We start from the raw sequence: 26,021 nt of genomic DNA, 5'->3' as shown, positions 1-26,021 counted from the left end.
TGAATTAATTGCGTGGTTGGCTCTCTGTAAGACTGGTTGTGGGAGCAGTGCTTTATTTTCAAAAATTGAGCTGAGGGATGAGAGCTTGATGTCTTCAAGTTTGATTATTTGTGTTGAATCTTTCAATAGGAGAGGTACATTGGAAATGCATTTTTCTGTTCTTCTGAGGTTTAATGGGTATTCGTGTGATTCAGCCAGTATACTGAGATTTGGACTGCTACGAAAAGCTCCTAGGGCTAATCGTAAGGCTGATGTTTGGATTGGATTTAACTTTGCCAAAAGGTTTGGCCTGGCTGATCCATAAATGGATGATCCGTAATCCAACTTGGAACGAATGATGGCTTTATAAGTGTCTAAGAGTATTTTCTGATCAGCTCCGAAGTTTTTCGACGCAAGAGTTTTAATCACCTGTATCCTTTTATTGCATTCTACCTTCAGGGTGTTGATATGTGTTTTCCACGAGGGTTATGGGTCAAAAGTTAGGCCCAATATTTTCATTGATTCGGTTCGAGTAAGTTCTGATCCATTTAGGTACCGTTTTGCTGTCGTGTCAATCACATTTTTTGATTTTCTCATGATCATAAACTGGGATTTCGCTGTTGAGAACTTGAAACCCGAGAGATTACACCATGCGGATAGATTGTTTAAGTTGTCCTGTATAATTTTTAGGGATGTTTCTAAATTTTGTCCTGAGCACAAGAAGGTTCAATCATCTGCGAATAAGAGTTTCTTCACGGGAATTCCAATTTTAGAGAGACCATCGTTGATAGCTATTAAGAACAGAGTTACACTTATCACTGAACCCAGAGGGACACCATTCTCTACGAGAACTTCTTCAGAGTAATGGTTTCCGGATCGAACTTGTATTTTTCTCTCTTTAAGGAAGTTCTTGATATATTCTAAAATATTACCTTCAAATCCCAGACTGCTGATAGTTTGTATGATTCTGTGTCGCCACACCATTTAGTATGCTTTTTCAATGTCCATCGATACTAGCACTACGTGGAGATCATTCGCGAAGGCACTGCAGATGTAGTTTTGTAGCTTTGCAAGGTGATCAGTGGTGGATCAGAATTGTCGAAAGCCGCTTTGGTGCTCTGAGAACCATTTCTCCTCTTCTAGGGCCCATTTGAGTCGACGATTTATAATTTTCTCAAGGATTTTTCCAAGGTTACAGGTGAGTGGAATTGGGCGGTAATTCGAGGGTCTGGAATGGTCTTTACCGGCTTTCGGGATGGGGACAACCGTTGCTAGCCTCCAGCTTCGTGGGAAGGTGTGGGCGTTCCACATGTAGTTGTAGAATTTCAAAATGTATTGTAAACTTTGGTTGGATAAGTTCTTTATGAGGACATTTGGTATTCCATCAGGGCCGGGACTGGAGTTTCCAGAAGATGAGAGTGCCAGTTTGAGTTCCTCCATACTGAGTTTCGAATTTATTCTCACGGTAATCTTTTGGTCAATTTTTTCTGAAGGGGATGACTGAGATTCATTTGATACAGAAACGTCAGCTCCCGCTTCCTGTGATTGTTTGTATACTAGGAATTCTGATTGGTAATTCGAGTCGCTTGAGTTTTCAGCAAACGTATTCGCCAGGAGGTTTACGAAATCTTGTGAGTCGGTGATATCTTCATCGTTCGCTTTCCGCATCACACGAGAGATTTTAGAATATTTCTGACCCTTCAGTCTTCCGATTGCTATCCATATTTTACTTATAGGCATTTGTCTGTTCAGGGATGAGATGAAATCTTTCATATAATTAAAGAGAGATTCCTTGAGAGTTCTTCTAGTATTAGATCTTAATTTTTTGTGCTCGATTTTGAGGTTCTCGTCGGATTTGTGTTGTTTGCGTCTATTGAAGGCGTGCTTTGCTTTCTTAAGGGCCTTGGAGCATTCCTCATTCCATCAGGGAAGGGGTTTTTTCCTAAATTTTTTGAAGCGAAGAGCTATATTCTGTTTGGCCGCTTCGATAATCGCTTCGGTTAATTGTTCTAGGAGTTCGTCCGTGGTGAGTGCGGATGTTTCTGGGTTTTCCAGTTTGTCTATTAATTCTTCAGATGACTTTCGATAGCCCTCCCATTCCGCTTTTTGAAAGATCCACGTCGGTTTTTGTCAAGTAAATAGTGATTTTTCTCTTTCATTTGTGTTTGGGTCATAGTTGGAATAATACAAGTGTATTGGGAAGTGGTCACTATCATTTAGATCCTCGTCTACCTGCCACTCAAAGCTGGGTACAAGCTCCGGTGAGCAGATAGTAAGGTCTATTGCGCTCATATTACCGCTAGCTGAGCAAAAATGAGTAGGAGCATTGTTATTCAGAAGAATCAGATCTGGGTCTTCTAGCCAAGTCTCAATAATCTTTCCTCGGGTGCATGGTCTGATAGCTGGGTCTCCCCAGATGGGGCTATAGCTATTGAAATCTCCTATTATTATGAAAGGTTTCGGAAGTTGCATAGTCAAATCCCGTAGATCTTAAAGATCCAGCGGTTGACTATTTGGCAGATATATATTACAAATCGTGATTTTTTGTGGGATTCTTACGCTTACCGCCACCGCCTCCATGTTTGTATTGAGCTTGAGCTCCTCTTTAGGGATATTCTCTTTGATATAAGTTGCTACTCCACCGCTTGCTTTGCCACATTCTAATCTGTTTGTTCGAACACTCTCGTATCCTGGTAGTCTATTTCCTGTTGATTTATTGAAATTTGTCTCTTGGAAACATAAGGTATCAGGGTTGTATTTATTTTGGATGAGTTTTATAAATGGATATCGGGAATTGAATCCGTTGAGATTCCATTGGATTAAATGCATCATTTATCCAATGGTCGTTATTTGTCGAAGTATCTGATTAGTTGAAGGGGAAGGGAGACAGTAGACTATCGAGGATTTCTCGAGAGTCCTCAGAGTTCTCATTCATTTGAATGAGATTTTCTGAGGTCTCCTCTTTTTCTGGTTGGGCTTTCTTCTCATTTTCAATTTTGTTGATGATTCTTGTGAAGCGCCCTTTCATTTCCCTAGAGCTGAGGAAAGGGTACAGTTTCTGTAGGAGGCTAACAGCTTGTGAGAGACTCATTTCAAAGTCTTCAACTACTTCAGTCATGGCCTGTTTCCCTTTAGATCTCTCCAGAAGATTTTCCAGTTGACTGAATTCCAGAGGGTATGACGTTGGGTTAGTCTCCATCTCTTCTTTGAGGGGTGCCAATTGGGTTGGGATATCGTTCTGGTCATTTGCTCTTTTAATTTTTTTCGACTTAGGATGTCGAGATTTTACTTGATCGTCAAACTTATCATCGGTAGAGATTTCTGACTCCTCGGAGTCTGAGTTAATAGGGTCCTGGGTAGGGTCCATGGAACTTCTCTGAGACACTGTGGAGGGCGATATTGGTCGCCCAGGGATTCTCTGGAAGGTCGTTTGGTCCTTGGATTTTGTCCTTGAGTTTCCAGAGTGGGGAAGGAGTTTGAGTTAAGCATTGGTGATAACGCGAGAGAAGGCGAAAAGTCTGCATCATCTACCATTACGTCCGGGATCGTTGAGCTGTCGATTGGAACTTGTGTGAGTGTTTGCTTGTTTTGTTCGTGTGCGTTTTTTGATTTTGTGGGGCAATACCTGGCAATGTGACCGTCTTGTTTACATTCAAAGCACTTCATGTTAGCGAAATTTGCGAAAAGATGGTGGTTGAGACCATTGTATCTGACTGTGAGATTCATTGGGAATTTGTTTTCCTGTTTGGGGCTAATGTAAACATCTCTGCGGGAACAGAGAACGTGCTCAAATCCCTCGCCATCATGTAATCCCGCTTTAACCCAACCGACTGGGGAGGTCATCTGGACTTGGCGCTCTTCTAAGGCCTTCTGGACTACAACGTGTGGGATACTCGGTCGAACATTCGATATGATTATTCTCTGATTTCGAGTGATGAGTGGACTAATTGGGAGGACTTCGTTATTAATCACAATTCTTTTGTGGGCATTTAAAAACTCATCAGCTAGTTCGCGTGTAGCCAGATAAAAGCACATTTTCTGTTTAGACATTTTATAGATAAACCTTACTTTTGACTTCTCGACTTTGGTGGCAATTGCGTTGGCGTCCACGATTTTTTGAACACCTTCAAGAGCTGGAATTACTATTGCTTGATCATCATCGGGGAATACTTCAGTCTCAGCTACAGACGCGTAGCTGCTCTTTTTCGTGGAATTCATTGTTGACGAATGCTTTAGGGATCCTCTGTAGTCAGAGAGATGCCTAGAAGACACTGGACCTTGGGATTCTCTGAACTCAGAAGAACTCCCAGAGAATAGATTGGAGGGCAGGAAGCCCTTGTGGAATAGCCGATTTTCCAGATGTCGGGGGACTTTTTATTTCTTGTATACACTGGACTCTTCTAACACTCTGATACTCCGCGCACAATGAATAGACGCGGAACGATGTAAACATATGTTCGAATGGTTCGGCTGTTGCCGAAAGACTGTTTGGAGCATTTGTGGGCACAAGTTCAGCTTAATCGGCCCAGTATTTTCCGAGATATAACAATTTCTCAAAAATATTTTTCCTTAATATCTCATAAACTACGTGACCGAATTGAAGTTTTTTGAAGGAAAAGTATTCCTTACGGTAATATCTATCGAATCAAATCAAAATATTGCCACGTAACTAGGGTCAGTTTAGTAATAATCAGCATTTTTCATTTTCACTAGGAAATCGTTGTGGAAACGATAACTCACTGAAAATTCAAGATAGGAAGTTGAAATTTGGTAGGATTGTAGCTCTTATGATACTGTTACGTGTCCCCCTTCGAATCATAATTCAATTGTCCATCATCTTAAAGATGACACGGAACCCCCTTGACAACGACTGTCTTTTGGAATAACGGATTGATTCATTTCTCTTTGGAGATCTCTTCGACGACTCATCTTCTGTACCTAACTAATTAATAAACCACCCCAACCATTTGAATATTGTGTCGTCTCCCTTTTTTACCGGTTATAACAATACTACAGAACTGTGTTGTTCACGAGCTGAATCGGATAAGTAGTTTAGAAGATATTCAACTTTTTATGAAAAACTGTTATGCTTAATATCTCCTAAACTACTGGGCTGATTCACATTTTTTTCAAAATATTTGCCACGATATCTTCTATCAAGATCAATCAAAATATGTATACCCGCCCATACAACGTTTTCAAGATATCAGCGTTTTTCTGATTTTTTCATTTTAAAGTTAATGTGGTATCCATAATACGCGTCAAGCTTGGTCTAGAATTCTGAGATTCTGGGTACTAATTCATATTATAAGCCCACAGTTATGTATAAAATTTTGTGTCAATCGATTCAGTACATCTGAGCATAGAGCAATTCATCCAAAAATCTTTTTTTTTGAAAAATTACACATCTTCATTTTATCAATCATTTTCGTCTCTATATAATTTTAAAAGTCATAACAACAATTTATGGTATTTTGTATTTGATGAAATGTCATAGCTATGACAGAGTTCGGTATGATCTATTTTTTTTTAAGAAATGTAAATTTTCTACTATTTTTATTATCAAAAGTACGGTCATTAGTTGATGTTGTATTTTATGTAAATATAATGTGAATACTTTTGCCTAATTTGGATTGGATTAATATTTCATTTCATGAGATGAGTCTAATTGTACGTGTTCGAAGAATCAGATATTTCGGCCTTGTGACAAAAATAGCCATTTTCTCAATATCTCAAAAAGAAACTAATTGAATTGGATTTTTTTACGTTAATATATTCATCATGAAAATATGTATAAAATCAAATAAAAATATTGTTAAGCCACTGAGAACGGTTTGGTAATAATCGGGATTATTCATTTTTATGAAGATTAACAGTCAAATTCGTACCCGGTGTGGTGAATGTGGGGGGTAAGTAACCTCCTGACAAGTCAGTCTTCGAAACAGCAAAAAAAACATTGTTTAACATTTTATGGAATCATTCCTATTTGCAACGTAAAGAAAAGATACAAAGTACTTTTTTTTTGTTTTTATTTTCTTCAATCGAAATTCGAACCCATCGATTAGATTACTAATAATTTGGAAATCGTCAAATCTGCTGCCTATTCAACTTTCATGTAGTTTCTCTGCCCGATGGCTTGGCGCAGTGGGTAAGTTCGTTGCCTCACATGCGAAAGGTTCCGAGTTCAAATCCCGGCCGGGTAGAATGGTGCGACCTAATCATTCAAAGTCTTGATCATCATTGCAGTATACCTTAACCGGGTCGAAACGATGTAAAATAATGATAAAAAAAATGTAGTTTCTCTCAACGAATCGCCATGACAGCCTTCCCAACATCACAAGCACTTGATGACAACTCGATATGGAAATATGACAATAATTATAGTAATTAGTCAAGAATGGGATTACAAGTAAACATTTCTAATAATGTTAGAGTTCATAGCATTTATTTTTTGCACATATTATGATTTTAGTATGATTTTCCGAATCATCAATATTCTAGATAGGTAATATTAAGGATCGTAATTCGTACAGAAATGGTATTCATAAAAAAAAGCCACAAACAATGATATTTTTTGCATCATGAGCATTGAACTATAGAGACATTGGTACAGCCCTCAATGTCACAGTTGGGATGAGAAGATTGCCTGAAGGCAAAATCGAGGAGAATCTCAAACTCATCCGGTTTTTGAACAATATAACCACCTGTAAACCAAGCATAGTGAAATAAATTTTGATATCTTGGTGAAGATAACTGATTATGGACTAAAGATTGTAACTTTATTATATTATTACTTGAATGTAAATTAATATCATGACCAAGTAGGACAACGGTATCCGACAAACGATGGACTTGAACATTATCTTACCTGAAGAGAGTTTCCCCGATTTTCAGGCAGTGACAAAAACATTAGATGGTCTGAAAAGATTCTGCTCCACGATAGGGCCAAAAGTTCCAGACGGTTCTTTCAAAACCAAGAAGAGAGGTGACAGTAATTTGCCAGCAGCAGAAATTGTGAGTTGCATCGTATAACTATGTGTTGTCGAGGCTACCGATCGAGATACGCGGTAACGTAGTAGCCAAGAAAAAGTTTTGACTCTGACTGTACAAAACTGGCCGGACGCAGCCGTGTATCTATACACGAAACCACTACCCCCTCCACTACCTGCGACTCATATCAATTAAATAAAATGGCAATTTTCCTCGATGTTCCTTTGGACATCTTCTTGCCCTTCGGTCTCTGTGTCCACTCACTGGGGAGATCATTGATCAGGTGCGTGCTTTGAACTGGATCCGGGCCCTCTCGATTTGACCCCAAGAGATTTTTCTCAGGGTCTCCTCTTCTTTATCCAGGGACTCTCGTACGAAATCATGCGGGATTAGCATTTGTTCTGTAACGAGATTTTCTCGTTACTAAAAAACTGTTTTACAAACACGAAAACCCATGATTCAAGAAAGGTTAGAGTGAGGGAAAGGGTAGAGAGCGTCATCTAACGCCAGCTGAAGAAGCTGAGCATAAGATGAGAGTGACATCGAACGGCGGATAAAGTGACCCGCGCGTGAGGTGAATAGACGAATCAAATAATGCCAAGAGGCGTAGTTTGGGTGAAACCATGCTTCTGAACATTATAGAGAGGCTGTCGATACCCTGTCGCCTTATGTGGAAACGCACCCAGCTGTGTTTGGCGAAAAAGGGCCAACGTACCGGCGTTCTAGCTGGACGATTCTAGAGGCGCTATCGACTTCGACTAGGGGCCAACGGCTAGGTGAGAGGACTAGCGCCCTCTTGATTGCCGTCGAGATGATTGGTGGTAGTGGGGTAACGGATGCCCCCCGCCGCTGAGATGTTCAAACTAGGGGGAGAAGGCCCTAGGAGATTTCGAGACAGTCGGCCGCAGACACTGGAGTCGAGCGGATGGTTTTCCGGTTACTCGGCACAGTCGTTAGTGGCATTGATCCATAGTGGATCATGGGGGAACGTTGTTAGGACAAGATCCGAAACAGCGAAAGAATGGGATGCTTCTGCGTCACAAATAGAATGACTGGATTACTTCGAGGACGTGGAATGTTTTAATTCCATGTTCTCGGGGATCCATCACTTCGGAAGAAAGAAGTGGTGTTGGCGTGGATCCGTGGGCCGGGAGTTCGGCCGATTCCTGGAGGTCCGATCGCACGTGCCTCCACGACAAGTAATCTGGGTGTTGGTGATGATAGTGCTTTTACCGAGCATTGAGGATGAGTTGAGGTTGACACAGGTGGTTGAGAAAGAGTCTCCGGATACCTGTGTCGCATGTGCCTCTCAATATTCGGCGCTCCGAAGAGTGGGAAGGATTCGCAGATAATCGTCGACTTCTCCAGAGTTGAACCACTCTGCAGAGAAAGGAAATACGTCAGAGGAATGGAAACATCCTCGGCGAAAGACACATGGAGAAATATCTCCTGGAAGATACGCTTTATCGAGATCTCTCGGCTGAAAAGACGAAGATCGATCGAGTGAATTACTCCTAAGATGGTGGACCTCGCCCACTCTACCGTATTACGCTGATGCTGGCTCGGCATAGTTAGTCCCGCCACGAAAAGTCCTCAGGGTAAACGAGTTATCCTCTGAGGGCGGTTTACCGTTGGATTTTCCGTGAAAATCCAGTTGGCGCCCAACATAATTGAACGATAAAAAAGATACCAAACTAATTTGGGATATTTGCTGGTGAGGCACCGGCCAAAATCCCTTACAGTTCTCATCCCTACGTTGCCTCGATGGTTGCTTTCAATTGACAGTAAAGAGTGAAAAGGAGAGTGTGAGCTCTCCCCGAGACTCAGGTTCTAATTTTTTGACTTTGCAAACTCAAAATTCGCGATGAATGTGACAATTGTCATAACGCCCCCAATTTAGCTCGAGTCCTCCTGGACTCGCCATCCGTTTTCACGAACTGAACAGCTGAGCGACTCTCCATACAATTAAATATCCAGCCCAACCTGAGCCCCGAACCATCGAGGTAACGTATTCTCCCCCAAAAATAAACATGATTTGGCTTCGCGAAAGCGAATGAGAAAAAGTAGAAAAGAAAAGAAATGAAATAACAGAAAATGTTGGGAGGAAATTTTCTTCTCCCTATTGTGGTCATTTCCGGTTAATCTCTCCCTCCTCGTTCAACGCTTTCATCCAAAAACATGCACTTCAGTTTTGACTAAATTCAAGATAAAAATTATTATTGCTCTCTTTTCCTTTTTATTTCCATCAATTATCTTAATATTAGATCACAGGAGGGTCCTTAACCTAACCTTATCATTGGTGTCTCGATCTCGTTATCCTATTGTTTCGATTTTAGTGTTTTTGGAAAAGAATATCAGTCTTGACGCTTAATGAGAAACTGTTGGTAATGGTAGAGATTGATTGATTGAGTGATTCATAGGTTTTATTTACTGTAAGTTTTGTCTTACAAAATGACACCGTAAGAAGTGAAGAAAGTATATATAATGATAGCAACTGTAATCAAAATAAAAATTTACAGAGTTTGCAAAGTACTATAGACTCTGTGAGTGAAAACAATATATACAATAGATATAAGAGTGATTTTGTGCTATGTGCTGGCGGTTTCGCAAGCTTAAGGTTAAGTGCGGGCTCCCAGTAGAGAACGATTAGAATAGAATTAGAAAGATGAGTGTAAGAATTATGAGAAGCAGAGTGTGAGAAGAAAAGTGTACAAAGGCACATGAATTGAATGAGATTAATAGCGTTGAATATGTAGCTCATTACGAAGTAGACGATCCTTCAGTGCAGCATTGAAAGCTGCCACTGAAGTCAGGTCACGCACGGATGCTGGAATAGAGTTCCATAAGTAGGTTGCTGAGATGAAGAAGGAGCATTGCAAAGCCACCGTGCCATGACGAGGGACAGACAAGTGTAGCACATGACCACGTGTCGGTCGAACACTCAAGTTGGCCACAAACCGATTAGACAAGTAACCAGGGTGTTCATTCGCACAGTATCGAGATACTAGGGAGGTGATTGTGGGAATGTTTTTGTTTTAATTTGTTTATAAATAATTAAGAGTTCGTTGGTTTAAAAAATGTTTTATAATTTATTCATTGCACTCAATTTATTTTAATACAAAACAATGTTTATGAAGAATAGGAAATTCAATTATTAAACGGATATCAAACGGTGGAATAAAAAAGTTCAGGGGTATCGAGGAGGAGTCCGTCGAATGCTCAATAATGTCGCGATGACCGAAAGAAAATTGTTTATGTCGAAAGACGTATGTCGAAAGTAATCGGACGCAAGGTAATTCGTTTTAATGTTTGAACAAACAATTTAGTTAGTGTTGTTACGTCATAATGACGTACAAAAATTATTGTTAATTCCAACTTTGGAAACAACAATAATTTCGGAAACTAAAAAAAATATCACATTTAAATACCAATGGAATCATACGATTCCAATGGTACATTAAACCGATCGTCTTACATCTGATAAGACGATGGAAGAATTTATAATTTAAGATCGATCATGTGATTCATACTACACGGGTGGTATGAACCCTTATCGTCCTGGTTTCGGGTTACTGTTGCGAGGCAGTCCACCTCGTAACAGTCCCACCATTGTCCAATGCTTCCCTCCCCTCACTACGCTCTTCACACCCAACTACGCATCTTTATTTTTCCCTTCTCCCCGCGCTCCTCGCGCCACGAAACGGTTCACGCGCGGTTGTTCCCCTATTCCCTCTTCTCCGCGCCCCTCATACCAAGGAACGCGACAACGCTGGCTACACCAATTTTCCCCCGCCCCTAATAAGACGCGTGTCTCCTCGATCTACCTACCACCTCTCTCTACAGAGTGCATTCAGCACTCATCCACATCTTATTCCCCACCCCCATACAATTAAAAATTCGTGTATGCATTTACCTACACGAATTAATATTGACGACGCGAAAAGGGCATCGCCCAAGCAGTCAGTCGATCGGTCAGTCAGTCGTATCGTAATTCCGCCCAGGAAAGGAATAAATCTAAAAGTAAACCAAAGGATAAAAGAAGCAAGAAGGAATAACAATAAGGAAGCAAGAAGGAATAACAATATAGAAGCAAAAAGGAATAACAATAAAGGAGCAAAAGGGAAAAACCTAATAAAAGGAAGGTAAAATTGAAATATTATTTTCGCGAGTGATTTTTTTCCGAAAATTTACGAATTAATTTTTGCGATTAAAATTTAATATTGAAATATTATTTTCGTGAGTGTTTTTCCGAAAACTTACGAATTAATTTTTGCGATTAAAATTTAAATTTGAAATATTATTTTCGTGAGTGTTTTTCCAAAAATTTACGAATTAATTTTTGCGATTAAAATTTAAATTTGAAATATTATTTTCGTGAAGTATTTTTCCGAAAATTTACGAATTAATTTTTGCGATTAAAAATTTAAATTTGAAATATTATTTTCGTGAGTGTTTTTCCGAAAATTTACGAATCAATTTTTGCGATTAAATTCAATTTTTGAAATATTATTTTGCGAATATTTTCCGAAAAATTACATATCAATTTTTGCGATTTTTGAAATATTATTTTTGCGAATATTTTCCGAAAATTACATAATCAAATTTTGTGATTAATTTCGATTTTTCACATTTTATTTTGCAAATAAAAATCCGGAAATTCCGCATTAGATTTTTCGCGATAAATTCCAATATTCTGGAACTAAAAATTCACTAATCAATTGAAATTTCCCTTATTCAATTTCGGAAATGAATTCCGAAATTCGTACATTTGAATTTTATAAATGAAAAATCTAATTTCTCATATTAATTTCGGGAATATTTTCCACATTTTCCACCACTAAATTTCTGTTAAATTCACCATTTTCCTGTTATAATTTCGGGAATATTTTCCACATTTTCCACCATTAAATTTCTGTTAAATTCACCATTTTCCTGTTCTAATTTCGGGAATATTTTCTAAACTTTCCACAATTAAAATTGGATTTTAACCTTAGAAGGTTCATATTCCGAATTTTTGCGAACTAAAAATTTATTTATTTTGATTTCACTTCAATGTCGTCATAAAAACAAAACTTCTTTCAAAAAAAAGGGTTCGATTACCTTGAAGTATTCAAATATTAAAATTCTTTGGAACACTTCTGTGGAACAAATTCCATTCCTTCCGGTTTCTTCATTCAATAAAATCTTACCCCCTTCAAGTCACCATCGTTTTAAGGAGCATCATCCGAAGATCCTCAGTGAAGACAAGGGACCAGAGGCTATTGATCAAAGGCAATTGACTAGAGGCTAAGGATAAACCTGAGCCATTACCTGAAGCATTATCTGAAGACCATCTTCCAGTTCATCGAATTATATATATATCCTAAATTTTAATTACAGCTACCGTGAGTTAATTTAAATTGACCATTATTTTTTTTTTTCTTGTGGATTTCCGAATCAAAGAATTCTTTATTTTCCACTGTTTTTAGAGACATTAGTATCGATTTCTTCGGATTGAATTCAATTATGTTCAATATCTGATAATGATTATAGTATATATATTTAATCCCAAATATTGTTGTCAATTGAATAGACCTTCTGTCGTAACTATTATTATCATATTCAGGGAGATTCCTGATTGTACTACCATTATTTTTATTAATTAGAATCATTGTGCTTAAATGAGACATTCCATTCAGCAATTGAAACCTTTTATAATTATTACGCCGCGTAAAGGGGAAATTCTCACCCTCATTAATACTTTGAATTCTTCAACTTCAAAAATAAAAATTTCCAATAATTATTGATTGTTGATCAATCAATTCAATTTATTTGTAAAATCTCATTCAAGGGTAGAGTCAAGTCCTCAATGATTAAATTTGTTCATCATTCTGACGTTAAACTCAGAGAACAGATGAGAGGACACAAAATTAATTATTAATATTTTTTTTTGCGTTTGTTGTTTTTTATATTAATCAAATTTTGATTTAAAAAGAATTCAAAGGTTTCCGATAATGAACGAAAATAAAATTTTGAATGGAATGATTCAATCAATTTGAATTATTGAATACCATTGTTATCAGAATTTGTAAAATCAGAGGAAAATTTTATTGGATTAAAAGTTAAAAATCCATGTTAAGCAAAAATCTGTCTTTCTTTTTATTTCTGGATTACCTAAAAGCACTCACCATTTCCAGCTATTATCTTAACGGATAGGCTAAAATAGGTGAATTCAATACTAATATTTCAGGATTTATCAAGGGTAAGTCTATGAAATCATGACGTAACAGTGTTGTTGAATTTGACCGATGTGTTACTTATGATATGAAAATGTGAGAAGTTAGTATGTCCGTGAAAGGACACGGACCATGAAGAGAGGTGTATGTTGCAAACTATTTTGGTTGGCTCGACGCTACAAATTTTCCGACATTGCAAATGGAACGTTCCTACTGGTTCGGAGGCGGGACCGAAGGGAAGCGTTGGAGTTGAGTTGAGTACGCGTGGATACCTGGAAATGAGGTATGGGGAAATTCAAGGAATCTATGAGGCCCGGAAAAACCGATCGTTACGGACCGCTGAGGGTAATAATCACAAAGGTGAAAGAAAGGTCTTAATGTTTGGAGTCATAAACCAACTCAAATGTATCCACTGTTTTGAGTAGAGGAATCAACGAGGATTAGAGTATCGAGAGCGATGATTAAAATTTCTAGAATTCGGGAAAATATCGAACGTAATATAATGTTTTCAAGAGAGAATATTTCGACCATAATAAAATCTTTGTTTTCGAAAAAGACTACAACTGTACGGACAGTGACAAATGACGAGAAGAAATCGATTATTGTGAAGAAGACACGAGGGATTAAAATATTTTACCGAAGACCAAGCAATAAAACGATTTACGCGCGTAGAAATTAAATTCTAGGAAATTTGAAATATTTAATGCCCTGGGAAATTTAAGTTTAATATTTTCGAAGTAAAAAAATGAATTAATCAGGAGAAAACCTTTCTGTGCCAGAACACAGCGGTTCCAGAGGAGAGTACCCTGTATGTGAGACTCCCGAGGAAATATCTCCTGCGAGCCTTACTCGTCAGCCAGCAAAGTCTCTCGCGATACGGAGTCATGCGCTCATCCAACCTAGCTCCAAAGACAAATCTAATCCCACAATTGATAAGACGATTAATCTTGACCGAGAGCTCCCCAGACAGGCCATCATAAACAAGGCAACAGTGATCGATCAACGGGAAAATCAGTGCCTCAACAAGATGCTTGCGTAGCTGTAGCGTCGTACTGGGACGAAAGAATCGAAGTCTATACATCACAGAGTGAACCCTCCGAGAGATGTCCATGACATGGGGCTTCCAAGTCACCTTGCTATCAAAGATTACATCAAGGTTACGAACGGAGGTCTTGAAAGGAACTCTAGCGTCGCCAATGTCCACGAAGGAGTCATTTCTGGAGTACGCTCTGTTCACCAATACTTGTGAACCGCATACTTTCGCCTTAGTCTTGGCAACATTCAGCCGGAGCCTATTGATTGACGCCCAGTCAGCCACACGACTGGCAACAGTGCTCATCTTAGACACGGCTTCATCCTGGTTGTCAGGGATGTAGCTGAAGTACACCTGGAGGTCATCAGCATAGACGAGATGCCTCACATTTGCCGCGAACACTTCACATACATCATTGTATATGAGGAATAATAGGGGACCCACGACTGACCCTTGAGGAACGCCCTTGTTGAGAGGACGGAAGGACGATAGTCCTCCAAAACCATCAAAGGTCGCCTGGGAATGACCGGACAGATAAGAAGCGATCCTTCTGATCGCAGTGATGGAAAATCCATACTTCTGAAGCTTCCTCAGCAGCAACAGATGGCAAACCGAATCAAAAGCCTTGCTGAAGTCAAACAACAGTAACAATGTCACCTCACGACGATCGACACCAATGCGTATGTCATCATTTAATTTCAGCAAGGCAGTCTGAGTGCTGTGTCCAGTCCGAAAGCCTGCCTGGAAGGGATCAAGTATGGAGCATCGAGCAAGGTAACCGTGAATTTGGACAGAAGTTAGTCTCTCAAGGACCTTCGACAAAAAGCACAACAATGCAATTGGTCTGTACTCATTCACGGAAGATGGATTTTTCACCTTATCAAGTGCCATCACCAATGATTTCTTCCAGGAAGGAAAAGCTTCTTACCCTGAAATTGACGAGCAGCATCAATATTATCAATATGTATTGAGGGCAGCACGCCCTGAAAAGCAGCAAGGGCCACACGCCTGCAGCCAGTGTTTTCCGGGTGATGGAGGCCGGAAATAATTACATCAGAGGTGAGACGAGCCCGCTCATTGATCAGCTTCGAGAGGGTACTCGAGTGCTCTTTAACTGTTCCCTCCATACTGTCAAAACGAGAGGAGACACAAACTGACATACCACCAGAAGAAGAACCAGTAGACACAAGCTTGTTTACGGTCTCACGAAGTTCCACCTGCTCATTTTCAACCTTCTACACTCGCTCCTCCACATTCGTAACTTTCTCAACCAGAGAGGGGGTCTGGTCAAGAGCAGTCATAGAGTCCTTCATCGCCGCCACGTCAGTTTGCAGAGTCGCCAACGTATCACTCATGGATACGATATTTTGGGTGCGCTGGTCAATGGCATCGAGCACGGTAAGCTTCTCGAGTATTTGAGCCAATAGATCTCCAGGGTATCCAGCAGTAGTAACCAGCAGGCTATCAGCACTCAGTGAACGGCTAGCAGTGACAAGTAATGTAGATGTTTGCTGAATCGGAGCCACCAGAGGAATCTGCACAGGTGGCAGTGACGGAAGGGTTGGAATAGGAGTATGAGTCATAGGACTCTGAGGCCTCGAGTTAGCTTCTGATCCAACAGAACTCGAAGATGCATATCGGGTCCTCGTCGTCATCGGCGAGCTATATATGAGACTTGCATTGGTGGCTACATTGCATACTTTTATCAAGCGTCCATCTCTATGACGAGCCGATGAAAAAAGAGAACAGGTGATATGGAAATATTTCATGCAGCTCTCACATTGAAAAAGTTTACCCGCCGTTTGAGTGCGGCATACAGAGTAAGACACATTTATACCCTTTTTACGATTGCTGCTATTAATATTGTTGTCACCCATTGTAGAATTGCTTCAGAACACTAGTCAATACAGTTATAATTTGATGTCTATAGGTATACAAGTGACAATGGGTAATGAAGAGATCGTCAACGATACGCGAAGAGTCGACGATTGAAACAATGATCAATAGTAGTTCATTTACATAATAGATGTCACTTATGCGGTGCAACAATCTTTCCAGACGAACTGATGCGCATACGGTAAAATATTGATTGTCGGTAAAGATGGAGTCGTCAACACTCGATGAATCGATGAGTAGAGATCGAGGATCAATGCTTAACCACTTACACAATAGGTGCCGCCTCGTGGACTAAATTAATGGAGGAAGATGGAGAGAGAAGCAGCTAGCCAAGCAATAATGACAGCAAAACAGCCTTGCAGGTTATGTTCAGTCCACAACAATCTTCAAAAAGCCAAAAGCAAGCAGAAAAGCAACCAACTAGGAAGTGTGATAGCTCTAAACGTTGGTTGCTGTTATGAGCGTGCCACAGTCTGCTAAACAAAGCTACCGGAAGGCCAGAAAAGTGCAGAATAAGAGTTCAAAGCCAGAGCGAAATGGCAAGCGTGTTCCAGTACTTACAGAGGGCGTTGATATCCTCTCCCTGCGTCTAGGGAGAGACGCAGAGTCTAGGGAGAGGGAGACCTGTGTCTCCCCCTATTCGTCTTAGTTTTGGCACTTGGGCGATACAGTCCCTCTAATTGTGATCGTCCTTCACTACGTATCTCCAACACGCTGTATCACCTGAATAGTCAATTGAACGATTGTTCCTTGACTGAAGAGGTGCCTCAGGAGGGGGTTTTTCTCCCTGGGTTTCTGCCAACCGTTGAATTCACCTGGTAACGCGGCATTTATCCCCCTTGGCACTTCCTCACTAACCTCAACAACTTTTCTCTCGTCTACGGATTTTTCCTGTGTGGAGACTTCCCCAGTTTTGCGTGAGGGAGCCTTCACCGCCTTTCTCCAGTTCCCGTCATAGTCGGCATTGATCGGATTGATCGAGTAAATAAGAAAATCTCGAGCTAGTTCCTCCAACTGTTGAGCCGCAACAAATCTCATTAATTCATTTTGTTCCCTGTAATCATCATACATGTGTTCCCTTCCAACCTAACCTCAAAATAATACTGTCAGAAAATTTGCAATTTTTACTTCTCCGTCTTCCTACTTTCTCTACGCTTTACTCTCTCCTTGCTCACGTCGAATCTCCACGACATTTCTCGCCGGTTTTTCTTGAGTCTTCTTCAAAATATTTCATCTTTCGCAATGTAAATACGGATTTACGTAGTAAATACGGATTTACGTGTAAATACGGATTTACGTGTCAATACGGATTTACGTGTAAATACGGATTTACATAGTAGAGCTCGAGGCGCCCCATATGATGTGGATCAGCTTAGTGCCCGTCGATATTTTCCAGTTCGACTACGGTCGGGGAAATATGTAATGATTTTTCTCATATTTGCGAAATCCAACCGAACCTAAACTCAACTTATCGAAAACACGACTCGCTAATGATTACACTTCGTTCTTTTACCCTTACGCACCTCGGAATCAATCATAACGCGTAACCAAAAAGAAATTCCCACACTGGACCTCAGGAGTAATTAACAGCTCAATCTACCTTGTTTCCATGATTTAGGGCGCCAGCTGATTTTTAACAACGCGGAATCAACGAACCGCAACCATATTCAAACTTACACAAAACCGTAAACCAATTACCCTGAGTTATAATGACCAAAAATACCAAAACAATTCCGAGGAGGACGATTAAACGAGGCGGAAATCAGATCAATATTATCACTTGACTAAACTAAAAGAATTAGGGTCATCAAATAAACTGGTTAACAGAGGTTCGTTTTACTTGTTCCGCTATTGCTTTTGATACATAGATTTTCTTAGATTTGGCAAACAGAATTACTACAATGCGACTCGAAATAATAAAAAGAAAGGAATATTTCCCAAGGATACTTTAATAATTTGAAATGTGAAGTCCGGAACCCAAGGAATTCATTAACCTTCCAAGGACAAATAAAATCCCCTACTTAAGAGAATATAAACGAAACTAATAAGAAAAATAAAACTAAATGGGGAAAATACGTAGCTTGAGGGAGGCATTGAATGGGTGAGGGAGAGAATGATAAGGCATTGTGCGAATGTGAGAGAGGCATACGCAGGGCTACAGAGCATTTGGGGCATTTCGCTAAATAATTAATACTTTTCCACTTAAATCTTCAGCAATTCGGCACGGTAACAGAACTGGCAATCCTATCGATAATTAATCTGAAAACAATTATCCCGAAAATTGCAACGGAAAATAACAGATTCGCATGACCTTCATCATAATACGGTAGCGGCGAAAAGTGGTAACGCGTACGTGGGTTCATGCCGATTGGAACGTAGCGATGCGGCAACACGTGATATTGCGATCTGGAAATATCTCTCGGACTAATTCTTCTCTTTTTCCGGTCGACAATAACATATTGAACGACGGATTAAATGCGTAATTTATGACTACACTATCCCTTTCTAGTTATCACAGAACATTTCCCTAAATTAACGCAGGATTTCCCGAAATAACGAGGATTTCAACAGAACTGAGGGTTCGAGGTCAAATGCATAGAACCTGGAGACGAAGGGGGTGTGTATACGATTTGATAATTTTTAATTACGATTTTATCTATTCGAGGGATGTTACAGAGCTCAGGGTATTTTGGGGGATAATTAACAGAACTTGAATGGTCGGGGACGCTTTTTACCAAGCTTCGCGAGTGTTAACGTCTGTTAGAACAGAGCTTGGGATTTTCCTTTCACATGCGGCATTTTCCCAATTTACACTTGTTCACTTATACTCGCGGAATTAGTGAGGACACTAATACTCACCATGGTGGTAATTAATTCCTCGTGGCTGATCTTCGGGCCCTCAGGATTAATAATTCGGTATTCCCTCCAGCTTCTTTCATTCTCTCCAACTGTCGTACGACGCGTATTTCACATTGCCTGGGAGATGACTGATCTCGGGGACTGTAGCGCCAGAGCGGGGCAACCGGCGAGTTGGAAGTTGACGCGGGCGTCGTTTCGAATTCCCTATGTGAATGGCGACGCGCGGGAAATTGATTCAAATAGTTTTGGCGCGGATTTTAGATTATATGGTCTTATTTGTTGGAATTTTTATTGTTTCTCGTAAAGAAACCATACTAAACCGTAATATTAATCAAAGAGCAGGTGTTAGCTCTGCCTACGACCGAAATATGATAATTTATCCCAGGAGGACACCCTACGGAGAGTGATTAGAAATCTCTCAACCGAAAATAAATCAAATTAGGGGGCCCTGGCGGTTCATATGGAATACATGGACTATTTTATCCGGCATGACCTTCCAACCATACGAAACTAGAAAACTTCTAATACTCTGGCGACTAGGGGAGCTCGAGATTATCATTCGTTTTTGTGTTCTCTCCAGAAATGCATCGAAAAAGGGTTTTTCCAAGTTCGCGGGGTGGCACAGTGAGTTGGCCCTGATCCTCCGTGACCCTTGGCCCCGTAATCTATTTACGTGGGCTGTCTTAACCGGAAACGAAACGAAAATACGTAAATATACCGCATGAACAAAATTTATTATTTTCAACGGTACGAAAATTTGAGAGAATTGTGTTTTATATTATTTTAAATATATAAAAAATTGTAGCTTATATCAAAGATATTTTTGCCTTTCACCAGTGGGGAGGTCGTTTCAACGCGATTACATAGCTTACAGGTCTTGCGGAGGTTTTTGGTGGGGAAACATAACATGGGGAAAATTTTTAGGATAATTAACAGAGCTTTTCATCTATTTCCTCGCGGGGGATAAACGTAGCTTCGCGGTTCTTAGCATTTGATTATTGCTTTCCTCTCTTTCCAAACACCGTTTCTCTCTCTCTAGCCTATATAGTTACCGGACTGTTCTGTCCAGTGACGGAATGATTAAAAATTTCGTCACAAATAATCTCAAGAATTCGGAAAGGCCCTGCGTATTTTGGAGCGAGGCCTCCCGCAACCCGCCTATCGATTGAGGACAACGTTATGTTCTTCTTTAACGTAAAATGCGCGTAAAATGTCTACAAATTGCATAAATTTCATAAATGTCCCTAGAAGGTGGGATGGCCGTCGTAAGGAATGCGTAAAATGCGCGTAAAATGTCTACAAATTGCATAAATTTCATAAATGTCCCTAGAAGGTGGGATGGCCGTCGTAAGGAATGCGTAAAATGCGCGTAAAATGTCTACAAATTGCATAAATTTCATAAATGTCCCTAGAAGGTGGGATGGCCGTCGTAAGGAATGCGTAAAATGCGCGTAAAATGTCTACAAATTGCATAAATTTCATAAATGTCCCTAGAAGGTGGGAAGGTTCGTACCCTACATACAGTTTCAAAATAGTCTTAATCACTCGATTGGGCCGCTCCAATGGGTTCGCCTGTGGCCAGTGGGGCGGATTTAATAAATGTACGACGTCGTGGTCCTCGCATAGTCTCGTGATAATTTCTCCGAGTAGGGGGCATTGTCCGTGTGCCATACCTCCGGACTTCCCAACGGTGCATGATTCTCACAATACAGTCTCTAATAGTCTCTATAGTATTTCTCGTCGCCCCTATCTCGATGTACCTACTAACTGCGTCGTCGACAACTACAATGTAGCGATTTCCTCTAGTTGAAGGAGGAAGGGGACCCATGACGTCCACACAAATTACGGCCCACGGCTCACCAAAATCCCTAGTTCTCATTATTCCTCCTGGAACACTTTGTTCAACTTTATTCCGCTGGTACTTGTCACAAGTTTTTACATACTCTTTTATATCTTTAGTCATGCCAGGCCAATCGTAGTGGATTTGTGCCCGTTGAACCGATTTGGCTGTCGAAGTGGCTCGCCTGGGGATCGTCATGGATCTCCTTGAGGATACGAGGTCTCTCTGGGGGCGGCACACACCACTTCCACGCATCCCTATCACCGAGTGTCTCTTGTATCGTGGCAAGTGCCATTGAACAGCAGGCTAATCGCCCCGTCGGATCTTTTAAATTTTTCAGCTATGTGAGGCTGTGGTTGTCGGTTACCACTTTGAACCGATATCCCTCTATATACTGTCGAAATTTGTGCACGGCCCACAGAATGGAGAGGCATTCCTACTCCATGGTAATGTACCGTGTCTCTGTTCTAGATAAAACCCTACTTGCACAAGCGATTAAATATTCGGCACCGTCAATTTCCTGGTGGAGGACGGCACCCAACCCCATGTTACTTGCATCCGTATATAATATAAAAGGGCAGTTAAAATCTGGATATGACAGTACAGATGCTGAAGAAAGTTTTGCTTTGAGGGTCTCGAAAGCTTCTTGCTGGGGTTCTCCTCATTCCCAAGGACTGTTTGACCCGGAAATGTTGTGTAGGGGGCGGCCATGTGCGCGAAGTTCAAGATGAACCGCCTGTACCACTTCACCATTCCAAGAAATCGCTGAACCCCTTTTTTATTCGTGGGAGCCGAGCATTCCACGATAGGTGCCATTTTCCCCAGTCAACTCTCAGCCCTTGGCGGTCAATGGTAAAACCAAGGTATTTCACTTCCGATTGACAGAAGTTACTTTTAGTCTTGTTAATGACCAGGCCAGCCTCTTGAATCCTATCAAGAACGACCGTCAGCCAGTGGAGGTATTCATCAAATGTGGATGACACCACCAAGATGTCATCCAAATAAACAAATGTATGGGGTTCCAATCTTGGCCCGATCAACTTGTCTAATAGACGTTGGAACGTGGCAGGAGCGTTGCACAGTCCGTATAGCATCCGAGTAAATTGATAAAATTCCATGCCTGGCACTGTGAACGCTGTAATTGCCTTAGAAGATTTTTCCAGGGGGATCTGGTGGTACGCGCGGCTCAAATCAACGTTTTAGCTGTATCGAGCCCCTCGGAGTTTGTCCAGTATCCACTCTATCCTTGGAAGTGGATATGCGTCTTTGAGTGTCACCTCATTAACCTTCCTAGAGTCCAGAAAGAATCGGTATGACCCATCCGGCTTCCCGTGCATTACAACTGGCGTAGACCACGCACTTCTGAAGGATTCAATTACTCCCTCCTTGAGCATTTTTTCTACCTGTTCATGTATTGCTTGTGTGATTATCGGCGATGCCGGATAACACTTTTGATTGATTGGTGCGTGACCTTGAACGTCAATGCTCAGCCAGATGGGTCAGCCCAAATTCTTCAGAGAGATTACTGACATTCGCTACCAAAAAATCTTTTAATCTGACTTCTTCATCATCTGATAGTTCCGCTAATAACCAACATTCCTCAATTTCTTCCATCCCTGGACCCAGGGACGCAAACGAATGTCTCCCCGTTCCATTCTCTACCGACCACGTTTTATGACTAAAATCAACTGTTAGCCCAAACAACAATGCAGAGTCCATTCCAAGTATGTATTTGTTATCTAATTGGGGGGTGACTCGAAATTCTATTACTTTGCTGACTCCATCTACAGTGATTCCTCAGTAGAAAATCCAAAATTATAGCGTTACATACCTGATCAGAATCTGATATGATCACTTGAAGAGTGTCTGATCAAGACCTGACTAAAATTTCCACTCGGGTATGATTCAATTTGAAAGTGAAATTCGTAAGTGGCCTGGTAGCTCAGATGATAATAGCACCCGACACGATATTAGGAGGTCCCGGGTTCGATTCCCGGCTAGGAAGTTGCGAATTTTTTCTCTCAGAAAATTTCAATTTAATTAATGCCTAATGATGATAGGCGGTAAAACCCTAGTTGAAAATCCAAAATTATAGCCTTACATATCTAATCAGAATCGGATATGATAACTTGATGAGTGTCTGATCAAGATCTGACTAAAATTTCTACTCGGGTTAGAGTTTTAACCATCCCTGCTACTTCTAATCTCTCGTCATTTCCTACAACGACCTGTCTAAAAATCTTACCAGTTTAAAAATGGGGAGTTCTAATTCCTCCGCCACTTTTTCCCCAATTGACCGGAGATGGGAGCTATATGCTCCCGTATCAACAAGGGCTTTTATGATTTTATCCCCAATTAGAACATTGATTTATAATTTCCGATTAGGTTCCCTATGTGACAACACTCTTAGGATCGTGATGACTTCTCTCGGGGGCAACATATCGTTATGCACTATCAATGGATGGTTTGAGTTTTCCCCGAAGTTGAATGGGTTGGATGTTTCCCCCGCAGTCGCCGCTGGAGTCCATTCCCATCGTTTCCTCAAATCGATGATTTATTCGTCAATATTTTCTTTGGCTTGTGGGAGAATTAATCTTCCTCCCATCTCTGATTTTGACTCACAAAAATCTTTAAATTGGAGGGGTATACCAAGGATTTCCCCTGTGTGGTTGTCCCTCCCCCTTTTAATCTGGGGAGATCTTTCGACCTTGTTTCGTCGTCTGGATTCTCCTGCCTCTATATTACCATTGTGAATCATTGCTTTCACTTCAAATGGGTAACTTTTAGTACAACTGTTATTCTCATTACTGTCACGACTGTTACTTTTGTCGCTATTATTACTGCTATCACTGTTACTGCTATGACTCTTACTGCTATTACTATCACTGCTAGTACTATCACTACTATTACTGTTACTCCCTTCGTTTATCTCAACACTGCTAATTAGTTACTGCTGCCTCTCATTTGATTTGAGAATTGTAGAGGATTCCGCACTTTGAATTTTCCTATTAAATTTTCTTATCATTTGAGGCGTAACTTCGTGTGATTTGGTTGGACTCCCCCGACTGCATGGGCGTCCCACCGTTCTTTTAGTATTATCATCATTTTTGGGGTCTTTAATAACTGGAGGCTCTATTCCGACCCCGCTGGGCCCCCTTCCCATTTTCCAAAAGCTTTCGACAGAAGGTCCGAATGTGACCTGTTTCTCTGCAATGATAGCAAACAATCTCTCCACTGTAGGGACAGCCAGCTGCGATATGTCCTTGGCTACCGCAGTGATAACATTCGACCTCTCTGGAGAGAGTGGGGCCGAAGGCAGAAGGTTTTAGAAGCCCAGAATTTGGGCGTTGGGGGGGTTGATTTGATTGCCCCTCCCGACTACCCGCCTGAACATCCGCTTTCCCCCTCTCTTGTACCTGACTCACGTTAGATTTGATGGGAGGTGGATTTCCTGAGTTACCACTGTGAGGGGTAATTTTTCCCCTCCCTTGAGTATTACTCTTTCCACTACCTTTCTTGTTCCCCCTTTTTTTCTCGATTTTCTCCTCTACAATGGAAACGTTTTCATGTCTCAATTTTGTAGAGGGTACTGAGTTTGAAAATGGGCCAAATTTATGGGTGGAATTCGCTTTCCCTAGTGCCCATTTACGCTCCAATTTTTTAGTCGCATTCAGCAGTTCGAGATATGTCTCAATTTTATCATCATCTAGGAAGTGAGTGTAATCTCCTGGTAGTCCCTGCATTACGATATCTACCGGGGTGGCTTCTTCCATCCTTTGCGTGAGTCTTTGATACATTGGCATCATATCAGTAATCTATTCAAAGGCTGTTTCGTTCGGATTCTGTTTACGCACCTTAATTTTGTTGTTCAGCGCCGCGTTCTCGCTACCGCCCATAAAGATCCTGTTCAATCCTTTCTCTATTTCTTTCCATTATTCCTCTTCCAATTTTTCATACGTGAACCAATCTAACGCGTTTCCCACCAAAACCTCCGTGAAAATCTTTCCCCTGTCTACTGCTCAGATCTTGCGGCTTCTACGTTCTCCCAAAAATAACGTTAAAAATTTCCCAGGATCTTCGCTGTGCTTCCCAGAAAATTTAATTCTCCAATTTTTCTCTTGTTCCACTGCTCGATTGAGTATTGTTTCGTACCCACTATTGTTCCCATGACTCTCATTTCACCCGCTGTGTTGTGTGTTTTCGTTTGAAAATTGTGACATTGAGGGCCAATATGGCCCTCCAGGGTAAGGAAATGGAGGATAAAATTGTGGGCCATATGGGAGATAGGGATAAAACCTTGGAGGAACACCGGGAGGGAATCCAGGGGCATGAGGGAACGAATTCTCCCCAGCGCATCCTGGTCCCCCGGAAATCCTCTCTCTTGACATTAATTGTTGCTGAGGGAGAAGTATTCCTCGCCCTTCATACCCCCCTTCACTCTCTTCATGTTTACCCTGATTATTTTCCGTAGGGTTATCGGGATCAGGAGTGACGAGTGGTATCTTCTGTTTGTTGGGGAATTCAGTAGGTTTATCTTGAGTTGGGGTAGAACTTCGCATGCATCTCTTCGACTCTTCTTTTTCTTTACTTTTCTTCTTTGGTAAAGTTTCTGTAGCTTAATCTACAGGGGTTGGCGTCCATGGATATTGGCTTTGAGCTGGGAGGTACATCGCGGCTCCTCTATATTGAGGATACCAAGGTGGCATGTATGGAGGCATGTATGTAGACGTGTGTGGTTACATCACGTATGGATTTGGGGGTCTTGGATTGGGAAATCCAGGATTTGTGGAATCGGCGATGGTGGGTCTGGGATATGGGAATCCAGGATTTGAGAGTTCCGATTTTGAAGTCTCAGGAATTGTGAGTGTGTGGGATTTTGACCCTGTGTAGTATGACCCCCAATTATTTTGATTTGTTCCTCATCGATCGACTTCCACTTTTTATTCATCACCTCGCTTAGCTTAGCATCTAATTCAGGGTTATATTCTACATCATGTTTAGAGGATGTTTCCCCCGAAAGATCTAGGTCTCTTGTTGTGTGTGTGTTGTCTATCGATTTATTTAGTGGATTATCGCGCCACCCATCCGAACAACCTGGGGTCTTGGGAAGACTCGCAATGTCCATCAGCTCGACATTTCCCGGTGAAGCTGCATGGTGGCCCACATTGGGCGTCATTTTATTATCTATAGGTTGTTGTGACGAATTTCA

This window comes from Diachasma alloeum, unplaced genomic scaffold (assembly GCF_001412515.2).
Source record: "Diachasma alloeum isolate Michigan unplaced genomic scaffold, Dall2.0 Dall_scaffold_00531, whole genome shotgun sequence".
Classification (NCBI taxonomy): domain Eukaryota; kingdom Metazoa; phylum Arthropoda; class Insecta; order Hymenoptera; family Braconidae; genus Diachasma; species Diachasma alloeum.
Note: the sequence above shows the minus strand (reverse complement) of the source record.